This window comes from Copadichromis virginalis, linkage group LG7 (assembly GCF_057382275.1).
Source record: "Copadichromis virginalis isolate Kocher_CV1m ecotype Utaka linkage group LG7, C_Virginalis_male_GT1.1, whole genome shotgun sequence".
NCBI classification, from domain to species: domain Eukaryota; kingdom Metazoa; phylum Chordata; class Actinopteri; order Cichliformes; family Cichlidae; genus Copadichromis; species Copadichromis virginalis.
Genome location: NC_140624.1, coordinates 62,941,740 through 62,955,115, shown reverse-complemented (window position 1 = coordinate 62,955,115; position 13,376 = coordinate 62,941,740). Strand labels below are relative to the sequence as shown.

The 13,376-nt window shown below is 39.8% G+C and overlaps 1 protein-coding gene and 1 long non-coding RNA gene across 5 annotated transcripts in view; one reads left to right on the top strand and one right to left on the bottom strand.

Moving 5' to 3' along the window:
• mctp1b (multiple C2 domains, transmembrane 1b) overlaps positions 1–13,376 on the top strand; it is a 40,998-nt gene that overhangs the window by 1,522 nt on the left and 26,100 nt on the right. The window lies entirely within an intron of this gene.
• LOC146706499 (uncharacterized) lies at positions 166–666 on the bottom strand. Its single transcript, XR_014921571.1, has 2 exons — positions 368–666; positions 166–287 (listed from the first exon to the last, which is right to left on the bottom strand). It is a non-coding gene; the product is annotated as an uncharacterized LOC146706499 (long non-coding RNA).

The window sequence follows — 13,376 nt, the reverse complement described above, 5'->3', positions numbered from 1 at the left end:
GGAACAAAGATGAGTGTAGCAATCAATGTTGGTCAAGTTACTTGAAAAAAGTAATCAGTAACTAATTACCGATTACTTCCCCCAAAAGCAATCCCTGTCATGAACCGAAGTTCCGAGCGCAGGCAGGACCCAGTAGCAGAACACACACACTAGGGTAGGAGCGAATAAAGAAAGTAATTTTTATTGCAACTAAAGGTGTCCCGTGAGGGTAGCCTGAAAAACAACGTATGGAACCAGAAGAAACCGAGGGACCGCGCAGGGAACGCCGAGAGCGGGGCTGTGAGAGGCTGTAAAACAAAAAGAGAGACAGATTACTGGGGTGCGGAAAAAAGGCAGCATACGAGGGAAGGTGGAGTGTGCGTCTCACGGTGATAGCCGGGCCGAGTGAACCAGAGGGGGGTGGAGCTCCAAAAGGGGTCGAGACGGCGAAGCTGATGGTGAACCAAATCTCAGGCGGACAGGTGGACAGGCAGGTGGCTCGTAAACAAAAACACGCCGAGTTGTGATCGCTGAGAGGCGACTACGGACTGGCGTGGAGCAGCAGGTAGGGCAGGATTAAATAGTCCACCTGATGATCGCCTGGGATGGGATGCAGGTGTGGGGTTAGCAGCCACGCTCGTGGGCGTGGACATCCCAGCAGCACCCCGGACGCCGGGCCGCGGACCATGACAATCCCGTTACTTTACTGATTACTTATTGTCAAAAGTAATTAATTACTTAGATTTACAACCTGAATAGGTGATAAAGCGATAGATCTTTCAGCCCAATTCTACTTTTTCTGCATAATCCATCATACAAAATGTAATCAAATGGAAAAGTCTCTTTTTAAAACTTGTTTTATTAGTTTTAATCTTTTAAAAAAATTAATTATATGCAACATTCTCTGACTGGGAGAAATTTGTTTAACATTTAAACCTATTTTCTGCACATTCCAGCACATAAAATAAAATATTTTTTTGTGTTTACACTCACTCTTTAAAATAGATGCAAGTAAAACACAGCAGAAAATAAATAAAATCAAAGACTCAGCGGTCCTGTTGCTCTATTTTCACCTGTAAAGCAGGAGTGGGGTAGGCGGAGGTTTGCCCTGGTGCAGGTGTGCCGCAGCCGCTTCGCTGACTGACATTGGAGGTATATAAAATGCAGCATGGGCTACTGATGCATAAATAACTTAAAAAAAAAAAAGACTCATGATGCAACATTTAGTTAGAATAAAGTGGGACCTCCTTTGTGCTTTTATTAAATAGTTAGACCTGTAAATATACATTGTCCACAGACAGTTAAATAGAATAGAATTAGCTTATATTAGTCTCCGCTTGTGGAAGTTAGCATTATTCGTCTTCTGTTGTGCATTTTTGTTGTGCAGATTTAAAAAATAAAATTATTTACATTGTAATAAATAAGTTAAAATATTTGAAAATAATATTAAACAATAGCCATAACCCATAAACTGTGATAATACTCCCAATAAGGGGCTCTGTTTTCATGTAGACTTCTTGTATTTTGAAGGCCTATGAGAGAAATAGATTTCTAGGTCACTTGACAAATACCCACCCATCAGCACGCCATAAGTGAGTGGCATCACTTTAGACTGAATTTACAAAAGTAATATCACATCTCTCATTTAGATCTCTCTCAAATCCTTGCTGGGATCCAGACAACTTTGGCTTCTCTGGGAAAATGATCCCTGTCTTCCCTCCTCTATGAGCTCTATAAACACACGGAAATGATGTTGAGTTTCATTTTGGTCCCTAATAAAGTGAAAAATATAAATTAAGCAGAACATCTTTAGGACTGACCTGCTTCTCATATTTCTGTCACCTTTTTGCTTCTCATACCTGATTTCAAAAACCAAGATGGCAAATCAGTCAGCTAATTGGAGATAAAGTATCTGAAATTCAGGAGCGGGGCCACGCCTCCAAACACGCTCCTTCCGGTTCTCATCTGTATATGTTCCCCCAGTTCTACAAGCTGTTTGTTCTCGTTTACGTGCCCCACCGTCCCTCCCTCCCCGTTTTACTTCTTTAACTTCTTCACTTCTCTAGCCGGACAGGGCCCACCCAGTCCCCTTTGAGGCCTTCCCTAAACCGCAGCTCAATTCATGTCCAAGTCATTCACCTTTATCTACTAAAACGCTATCAAACCTCAAATGAGGACGTGGGCCTAGCAAGTGAAATGCTTTAAATTGGGACGTCACTGTGGTCACATCACACTTTTAAATGAACTGACACTATCACACTAACATCTGCTAAGAACGCTGCTGTTATTTTTGAGAAAACATTTCATTTTGAATTTCACATTTCAAAGCTCACCCAGTTTGTTTCTTTCATGTCAGAAGCATTGCAAAATTTCTGTCTATAATTGTTCTGGTAATGTGTGTCTGCTGTAATGAATATAAGGGCATGTGTTTGACTCTGTGTTTTTATGTTTGAATGTGTGATTCAACAGTGAAGCACTTTGTAACTGTGTATTTTTAAAAAGTGCTATACAAATAATATTATTGCTATTGTTGTATGTGATGACTTGGGAGTGAGAATGGATTGGCTAGAGAGAGGTGCGCCTGGCGGCCTGGTAGCTAGTCAATAGTAACATGTCTAAGTGGACTAAATCAGTAACTCAATGAACCCCAATAAACACATTTGTGTGTCCTCCAAAGTCACACACAAATCATTTTAACATTTGTAAATCTTAGTTTACCATTTGGATCATATTACCCTGCCTACTGTGGTCTGTGTGGTTCCTTGTGCAAGATAGACTCCAAAGTCTCATTTACTTATCCATGTATGTTGAAATTAATATAGTCATTGCAGATAAGAAAAGATTATTGGTAAATCAGATGCTAATGGTTTTCCTTCCCTTTATATATACACTGTTCCACGGACAGATGCTCATTGGTCAAAGGTCAGAGCATGCACAGTTAATCCTTGTGAGCCAAAAGCTCAGGTTTCAAACTGTATTTTTTCTAATCTCATGATTAGTGGATGAATATCACACACACAAGCTCTACCACCTTCTGTTTGCAAGGGGGAGAAATTTTTCTCTTGAGAAAGGTGTTCTTAAAGGACAAGGAGCTAAAACAGGAGGGTTCCTTACTAGGAACTCAGAAATTCTTACTTCAAATGAAACTCACTATTAGTACAAGATTAATAATTAATAAAGCGCTGGATGGACCGAATCAAGGATGATATGAAGGCTGTGAATGTTACACCAGAAGACGCCCTCGATAGGAAGAAGTGGAGGAAGGCATGCAAGATAGCGGACCCTGCGTCGGGTGATATAAACCGCTAGGAAGAAGAAGAAGAGTACAAGATTAATAATTGCTTATTTTAAAATCTGAATTATGCAAATCTCCATTACTACAGTGCAAGAATTAAAAAAAGGGGGCTTGGTTAGATTTTGTGGAGCTGTGTGGGTGTATGTGTGTGTGGTGCTGCTCTCTCGAGGACCCTGCTGCCACTCCTTTTCTCCACCTGGGGTCACTCAACAAAAAGCCCTCCGACATTATAAAGGCGAGATGAGGTCCACGTGCGAGGGTTGTTGCTGGGTGTCTGTCCTGCTCCGTTCACACAGAGTTTTGTTTTTGGAGCACTGTGGATTCCTTTTGTGGATACATGTGAATAGTGTGATCCTGTGGGCAACAGAAGTGCCACTTACTGAGTTTGAGCTGTTTGAGCAACAACACTTGCATTAAGGTGCTTTATGTTGTTGTAAGGTACAAAGAGCAGCCGACTATAGGGAAACCAATCCCCTCAGTAAATGTACCAGCTTCTCAGAACAAGACTAGCTTATGTTGACTCTCCTGTGTGTGCAAGTCAACTGAAGCATGAGAGGACAAGAGTGAAACCGGACTGGCTCTCTATCAGCTAATGTGATACTCATTCTTGTCACACTGTTAGCAGAGGGACTTCAGGGTATTTGTTCAGTTGCTACTGTGCTACGATATATGTATCATTTATATCTGCCCTGGCTCAAGCTAAAAAAAGATCATAATGTCACTTTAGATTAAGGTTGGTCGATTTGATTAAAGGGTGAATACTGCAGGATATCTCTCTCACTGAGGAATTGTTTCTAGTTGAAAACCTTTCATTAATAACAAGTATGATTAGCATTGAATCATACTTTATTAATCTTATCTGTTATTAACCTCTGTCTCTGTTCCACAGCATGTTTTTTTTTCCTGTCTTCCTTCTCTCACTCCAGCTGGTTGTGGCAGATGGCCCCGCCCCTCCGAGAGCCTGGTTCTGTCAGAGGTTTCTTCCTGTTAAAAGGGAGTTTTTCCTTCCTACTGTTGCCAAAGTGCTTGCTCATAGGGGGTCATATGATTGTTGGGTTTCTCTCTGTATGTTTTATTGTAGGGTAATCTTACAATATAAAGCGTCTTAAGGCGACTGTTGTTGTGATTTCACGCTGTATAAATAAAATTGAATTGAATTAAATAAGACATAACAGCATCTGTTAGCAGAGTTCATAAATGTAGGATATATTTAACCTGTTGCAGCTGTGTGTTTGCAGGCTACAGACTGGTATTTTGTCAGTATTCGGTTCAAAGTATTCAACGTGCATGTTTTTACATGAGCATGTCTCCACCATGATTTCAGGGTAAATGCTGGTGCTTTCACTAAAGTTTTAAGGCTTAATTTTTGGCCTTGTCTTTTTAAATCCAGCACTATTGGAATTGACATTCAATATTATTACCAGCCTATTTGTGTAGTTTTATCTCTGAATAATGTTTGAGTGCTTGGCTGTGAGACTTTTTAGTCTTACGTATATTAGTTTAGAGCTGTGCTTTGTGGCCTTAATTTGGTCTGTGACCTTAAGACACCTCTTGTGGTGTTTTCCCTTAGTGTACCTCTTAGTACAGCCATCAGTCAGGCTTATCCACCAGGGAAGGATTACAGGCAAGCCAACCAGGATGATTCTTCACCTTGCTCCCTCCCACTCATGCACTGCTGCTTCTTTCATTCAGCCTCCTCACCTCCTCTACTGCACCTGCTCCTTTTCAGCTGCCACACTTTTCATGGGAGAAACATTTTTGGTTTTTGAAGTTTGTGCATCTGCCAGGGTAGAATTGCTTCAGAAGTATCCTCAGAGTCCCGGCCTTTGGAGCTTCTCTGTCAGAGTTGCCCTCCCCTCACTCCACCTTTTACCTCCTTGCCTGTATAATCTTCCCGTGACTGCTCGACCCTGGATCGCTTTCTTTGTGAGGCCTCAGTGGCAGAATCCCGTCTAGCGATCCTGGGGTTACTCCGCTGTGCCTCTAGGGATGACTTTTTCCCCCTCATCTCCTCATGTGGACGGCTGCTGTCGGTGAGCTGTTTGAATATGTGCTTCAGTATGTGCGCCATTGTGGATTCTAGTGATGGGATTTCCGGCTCTTTTTAGAGATCCGGCTCGTTCGGTTCGGCTCACTAAAAAGAGCCGGCTCTTTCGGCTCCGAACCAGCTCTTCGGGTTGTTTTTTTGCTTTAATTAATTTATTATTAACAATAATATAAAATTATGCACAAAAGGAATTACTAACGTAAAAAAAAAGTTGGTTTTATTTATATATGTGCGGTGGCCCCTAGAGACAAAACACGTACAAACTCCAAAACACATTTCTAGCATGAACTGAACTTCCAAAGCAGAGCTACTAGATCACTTAAATTACACAATTGAAAGCATGTGTGTATTGTTTGTGTATTTATACACAGGCACTCATATATATTCAAATAATTAAAAAAAAAGTTCATTTACCTGTTACTACCACACACCAAATCCGGTCGTTGGTACTTGCTGGCTTGTGTAGCCACTAGGTAACAAAAGCTCAACACTGCGCCCAGCATCCTGGAGCACTTCTGTTGTCTTTTGTACGTGTTTTGAGTTTTTATGTGCTTCGGAGTTTGTACGTGTTTTGGTGTTCTTATGTGTTTTGGAGTTTGTACGTGCTTCAGAGTTCGTACGTGATTTGAAGTTTGTATGTGCTTTGTCTGTAGGGGCCACCGTAAATATACTTTTATTTATTCACTCCACATAAAATGTAATAAATAAATCATATAATACAAAAATCAACTATTCACATTTCAACTTTTAACTATTTAATATTTCAGCTTTTTCCTTTTACAAATTTAAAGTGAAACAACACAAAACACTGCAAACCACAACACAATTAAACATAAATTAAAATATGAAAACAAAAAGAAGATGCACATTCTCTGTCAAATGGACCTGCATGAATAAACTTTCAGAATCCTTTATCATCCGCAACTAAAAATAGTTGTGGATGATTACTATACCTTTCTAATGTGACGTTGTTGTCCCTGGCTCTTTCTCTTTCTCTCCCTCTGGCTCTGTTCCTGTGCTACTGAGTGTAACTACCGCCCCTCCCCCCTCTTCCCAGCGTAAAGCACAAGGCTCCGTGCAGAGTGAAGCGGAAAAAAGTGCGAGAGAGAGGCTGAGAGAAAGAAAGCAAAAACCCACGTGACGACTCGCGATAAGGAGCCGGCTCGGGTCGTTCACATCAAAGACCCGGCTCTAAGAGCCATTTCGTTCACGAACGACCCATCACTAGTGGATTCCAGCATTAATACCATCACTTGTTTTTATCCACCTTTCTTTCAGCTCTGTGATTGTGTTTTTTTCTGTGTTTTTGTGGGAATATTAATATTAGTAATAATTCTGACTAGCATTCATTATGTCAATTATTGACTATTTGGGGCAATTGACTTTGAAAAATGAAACAAATAAGGAGAAAGAAACTGGTTCTGAATAATATGATGAGATGAGCTGTGACTCAGGCAGAGACCCAGGCAGTTAGTATTAAGTAATTGTTGGAGAAGCTCGATAGGAACGATACCAGCCACCTGACCAGTGTTACAGACCACTCACCTAAAGAGAGCTCCCTGACAGCTGCAGTCGCTTAAAGCAGACATGAAGGGACTAGAAATACAACCAAACATTTGTCCTGGTCTCATACTCCCCAGATCCCAGTCAGGGCCAAGGATAAACACTGAGGCAACACAGGACAATCCCAGAAGTCCGGCGTCTATGCCCTGGTGTGAGAGATGCTTGATGATGGTTTTAATCTTGTGGGTAACTGGTTTACGCTCCACTAGATATGTCATTTCTCAAAAACAGGAGATAGTAATAATAGTAAGAATTCTGGCTAGCATTCTTAAACTTGAGATTAGCTGCACATTTTTTTGCGTTTAGATTTGCTTGACTGTGTTCCTGGGCATTCAGGTTATTGCAGCATTTATACTGCTGCAAATAGCACAACATTTGGTGGTTCTGCTACCCAGGAAGCAGCCTCATAATTCACAAATCTGCTGTGTGTGTTAGGGGTTACTGAGCGTACGTGAGAAACTGCGTTTGTATGCATTTCTGTGCACACACTCACAGGTGCAACCATTTACTTGGTCACTTTAACCACACAGCGTTGACAACCACGCGATGATGTTAGAGCTCACATATTGAACGCGGCTATAACTTTACTGAATATGAAAGAGTACAACTCACACATTTTCACACGTTTCCTCAGTCCAGCTACTTTGTAGGCGCCGTGAAAAAAAAGTGTAAAGTGAACTCCTTTAGCTCATCTGTGTTCTCTTTGTTGAATCGGGTTTGTTCTCAGCCTTTTAGTTACTGTATTGATCACACAGTCTGTATAAGCAGGGATATTTATGTTATCGGGGACATTAGGTTAAGCCAACATGTTATGGAGGGCTCTGCTGTGGACATGAAGGAGATATAGTGCTGAAGATATTTCCTACCTTGAGTTTTCTGTTGTTTTATTGGATTCATTTTCAGCTTCATGTGACGGTACCTGTAAGCACCATTTAAAAGGTGTCCTATAAACTTACAGTACACACAAAGATTAGATTATTAGCAGTGCCGGGGCATTACAAAGAAGTGTTATACTGTAATTCCATTATATTTTTCTGTAACTCTATGATGTGAAACGTTATTATTAGTAAAAAAAATTCATTAATCACATTACAGTTATTAAACAGTTGAACAGTAATAAGTTGTTCAATTATTTATATAATCCGCAGAGAGAGAAAAAAAATTAAATTAGCCTTTTGACAAACAAAACTGCGCAACAATGAAACTGTTATGGGGAAACAAAATTAGGAGGGCACCCTAGGGTAGACCCAGAACTTATTGGCTTTAACCCTATAACGCCCTTCGTTTCATATTTGATACATGAGTTTCAGAGACCTCTATCTCCTCAACATGATCAATACTTGTCATCATTTCAAAATGTTATGGACAAAACTCTTTCTTTTTTTAATCTAAAATTACCATTGTTGCTAACAAAAACTTGCCAAAAACCAATCCATCCATCCATCCATTCGCTTCCGCTTATCCTTTTCAGGGTCGCCGGGGGTGCTGGAGCCTAGACCAGCTGTCATAGGGCGAGAGGCGGGGTACACCCTGGACAGGTCCCCAGTCTGTCGCAGGGCTAACAAACAGAGACAGACAACCATTCGCGTTCACATTCACTCCTATGGGCAATTTAGACTAATCAATTAACCTATCCCCACAAACTGCATGTCTTTGGACACTATGATCGGACATGTCTTTGCCGATCATACACAACATGATATAGCAAAAAAAAATGTGGATTTTGTTTTAAGGGTTAATAAACATCTTAGCTCCAAAATAAATCCGAATTTTCTGGCTATTTTTTGATGGGTTGAGTTTTAAAGGGTTAAAATGACCTGGGGGCCTCCAGGGAGAAATTGGAAAATGTTGCTGTATTTTCCCATTTTCTTCGCATAAGTGCAAGAAGGTGAATGGGTGCATTGACGACGCCTCACAGGTTTATTAGTAGGACGATATTGCTGATCATAGCTGTTTGCCCGACAGACTGTATTAACATTCATAACAGTTGATAAATAAAAATGAAAAAGTAAAGAAACAATGTTAAAGAGTGTTTCTTTGACGTTGCATAGTTTGTCCACCAAAGGGCACTCTGCACTTTCCCTGTTGCCAATATGTTTGTAATGCTACAAACACAACAACCAGCTGAGCACAATTGGGTAAACAGAGCGTAAACAAGGACATAACTGCACACATCAAATGGTAGGGAACTTTGTTTATGGTTTTTGTGTCTGAAAGAAAAAAATTTAGATTTTTAAATGATCAGATATTTGTATTAATGTCAAAATATTGCCTATAGTGGTTGGGTTCTATATGGCAGTCGTTACTATATAACTTTACTGATGACAATCCAGAGTTTTGTCGAACAAACCTTCTTTTTTACACATTACAGATCAAACTCTTGTCTGCTTGACAATCAGTAACTGAAAGACTTTCAGATTCATTCAGAGTGAAAATGATGACGGATGTGGTCAGAACCAAAGTGTTATTAAGAACAAAGACAAGCAGTGCTGTTATTGTTATCTATGCGATGTTAATTCATTCTAATAGAAGTATTACACGAGGTTCCTCCTAAGGTAGTTAGTTTAAATTTGGGGTGAAATCTCCTAAAACCAAGAAGTAGCCATTCTACTACTTTCAGTTAAAGTGAGTATACTCATGTCATCAGAGATGCATTACTACAGACCTTCATACTTGATTATAAAATTAAAATTAATTAGTGAGCTTATAAGTGTATAACAGTAGTGATATAGTAATATAATAGCAATTGTCATGATAGGCTTACTTTACACTAACATCTGCATTACTTTAGATAAAATACTGTATTACAAAAATATGATATCTGTCTGTAGATGTGATGTAGAGGTGAGTGTTTAAACATGGACGTCCAGTCCTAAAATAGGCATGTATCGGTGTAGCTGGGGGTGTTCCCAGCTTGGCGCTTTGCTTCCTGATTTAGTACCACAGGACATTTAAGCCTTTCTTAAGCTGCTTGTTAATTCTGGCAGAACGTGTTAGTCATATAATGTAAACATCCTGATTCAGCCTCGGACTGGGTTTGTGCACTTTTTGGCCTCCATACTCATCTGTTTCGTCTTTCATACCGGCCAAAGTGATAGGCTGCAGGGTGTGCAAAGACGTTTTAATGCTGGGTCACAATGAAGCAGTAAAACCTGTGAGCTGTTGCAATGAAAGCCAAAGTAACACCGCAATAGATGGTTGCTGTTGACTGCCAAGATGAGAGATAACAAACAGCTTCACACAAGAGATGTGACTGGTACATTTTCTAAGAGTCTTCATACCACAGATTTTCTCCAGTCACGCTTTAAAAGCAAAAGTACAATCACCAATGCCACCAAGTGTAAAACTGGCATGAATTCTCACAACTCAAAGGAACAGACATTGGGAATACATTTAATTATTGTTTGTTTGTCTGGGTGTTTAGTAAGTAGCTGAGGCTAGAATCCACTTAGCTTAGCATAATAGTTGAAACAGGGGAAACTGTTGAGGCTTGCGAAAAGATTTCCATATCATTGCATATTCAGTACTGGTGTGGGCTTTGAGCTATGAGTGTGCTTGTTGCCAAATGCAGCGGTATGATTGGTCAGATCTGTTTATCTGAAAAATCAAGCATGACTCCAAAAAAATAAATGCTGCAAATTAATTCTGCAAGAGTTCATGGCCGGTGTAAATGGCTACATTTTATAATAACTACAATAACTGAGAAAAATTTTTATTACACAAAATATTTGCATGAGTTTCAAGTGTTTGGTGTGTAAAGGTCATTAGCTCTTCTGATGCCCAAGGTTTTAAAAGATGATAATAACATGCAAAAGGCTACATTACCAGTGATCCAGTACTTTGATCTGGATCACAGAAAGAATAAAAAATGGACATTTCAGTTTCTGGATCTGAACCCAAAGCCAACGTGGAAGTGCATTAAAGCTGGATTCTGGAAGACATACTGTCTTCCTGTATATTCCTCTAGGCTGTAAACAGACATCTGGTCCTACAGAAGTCAGTGGGAAAACGGCCCTTGGATTTAACCTCTCCAAACACTTTCCCGATGAGTTTATGTGCTCAGTGACTCATTTTGGGGCACACAGTCAATCACTTCCAGCATTGTGAGGTAATTTTAGAGAAAGCCAGGTGATAATAACCCAGAGCTACCTCTGTAGATTACATTTTACACAAGACTGTCCTTTGTACATGACCTGCACATGCTTGTGTTAACCCACACAAATAGTGGGCTCTCATAATGAGTTAAAAAAGAAGCACTCATTCCTAATGTAAACAGGACATGAAACATGGAGCCAAATCCAGACAAGAAAGGCTTAGTATGCAATGTAACCTTATCATGAACGCAACCACTGACAAATGAGCAAAAGGAGGTCTGCATTTCATTCGCTATTCAAAATATATACATAGAAAAACACATACAGTTTATAAGGTAACATAGACTTTGTTTTCTTCTTTGGATGTTCGCTGCCTTTTGGTCGATTCTCTGACAAAATGAACCCACACTGATCTGGGAATAGTTAGAAGGTCAGAGTTAAGTGGTTTGACAAACAACAAGAAAAAGCGATGTCCTGCGAAACTGGACTGAAAGCGAGTGAAAGAGCAGCCAGTGTCTAAGAAAGACTTTGAAAGACGTTCAGAAAGCTCATGTAAAGATATGAGGAGTGGCTCAAGACTCAGGCACAGTAATTTTACAGTACGTAAAATTGACACAGGAAACTTTATACTCAGACGAGTTGCCTGCTGGTTGGATTTTATCTCTTCATATGTCTTACCCTACTTGTTACATGCAGCTATGGGTGGAGACTAGGCTACATAAGACTTTAACAGCCCTCCTCCAACAATCCAGCCTCCACACAGACAGCTTGACACACTCAGCCTCCTCATGTTACACAGGATAGTCTCACTCACTTTATTATCATGTTTTCTGTTTCCGCCAGTGGAATTTCCACAGCTTGCCAGAGCAGAACTTGGCACACTTCAGAAGTTTCACCCTCAGAAAGCAAGCCTGTGTTTCATAATGTGTCTACCGGATTTATAGCTGGGCAGGAAAGCTGTAAGACTTGATGCTATAAAGCTTTAAAAGTGGTTTATAATTTATGTTGTTACATCACTGCATCAATATAAAATCACACTTTTACCACAGTTTTTTTTGTAAATGTATATTTACATAGTCTTGACTTAAGGTCTTAACTCAGTCACCTTATTTCACCCTCGCTAAAACACAATATGCGAAACCTTCCACCATTAAAAACCCCCCAAAAAACTCTAACCACAAAATCCTAATTTCAAACTATAGTCACAAAATCTCTGACTTATTTGACAAAATTCTTTCTATTCACAGTTTGCTGCAAAATTCAAAGCTGTATCTTACAGCTTTGAAACTCTGAAGCTGTGTGCTACTTCATAATTATGTTTGACAAGACTTCGACTAGCCAAACTAATAAAAAAAACTGATGGTTTGATTTTATTGTACTTTTACTGAATTTATTTTATCCCTTTGCTCTGTGTTAGAGATTTATCTTTAAAGAACAGAAACTCACTCAATCAAATTAAGTGGTCAAACGAGCTGATTGGTGAACCACAGCTCAACCTAGCATCCCTGTACAGCGCTGAGTTGCAGCGCTCTGCTGGTTCAGGTTTTTTTGATGACTCACTCTCTTTGCATAGTGATTTTCAGTTTCTTCCTCTTCTTTCTGGTCCCAAAGTGTAGAACAATAAGGTGTTGGCTCGATGTTCTCTTGTGGCCGCTGGGCTGCTCCCATGGTGGCCCTCTGTGGCCTGGACATCTCCCTTATCGGGGGGGAGGGCTCTGCCGGGTGGTCTGGGGCCCTGGGACCCTGTTTTCAACTCGTATTAGAGGGGTGGTTTTGTCTCTAACAGGTACTGGAGTTGGCGATACATTGTGCATTTCTATTTGTTTCTATCTCCCCGTATCTCTCCTCTACCGCACCACCACCTCCTCTTTTTGCTCTCTTGCCTATAAATGTGATAACTGAAGTAACACAAATAGAAATAAATAAATATTGAAGATTCACAAAAGAAAGAGGAGGCTATAGAGATTCTATATAGCTGTTCTTGCAAAAGCAACATTTGTTTGGTACCACAATACATTCAGATCGCAATTCTGATTACAAAAGCTGCCAGACTTGACAGGATATTTAAAAAAAAGAAATGTAGCACCTGTTTACTGAATTAAATAAAACAGACAATTAGAAAACTTAGATCACAAACTTGTCTGTAGCCAATTTTCTTTCTGCAGTGTGCAGTTTTTTTTCCATTTTATATCATAAATGTAGATATTTTGGTATTTTACAGTGTTTTTCACAGTGTTGTCAAACTGAACCATTAATGAAGACAAATCAAGAAGTTACTCAAAAATCAAAATTAGTTTCAGCTGTCACTACATTATTCAATATATTGCAATGCAAAAATTTATTGTAAGTAGTCTGTGAATATGTGTACAGTACAGTACACATGCTCAGTTTGTTTTCC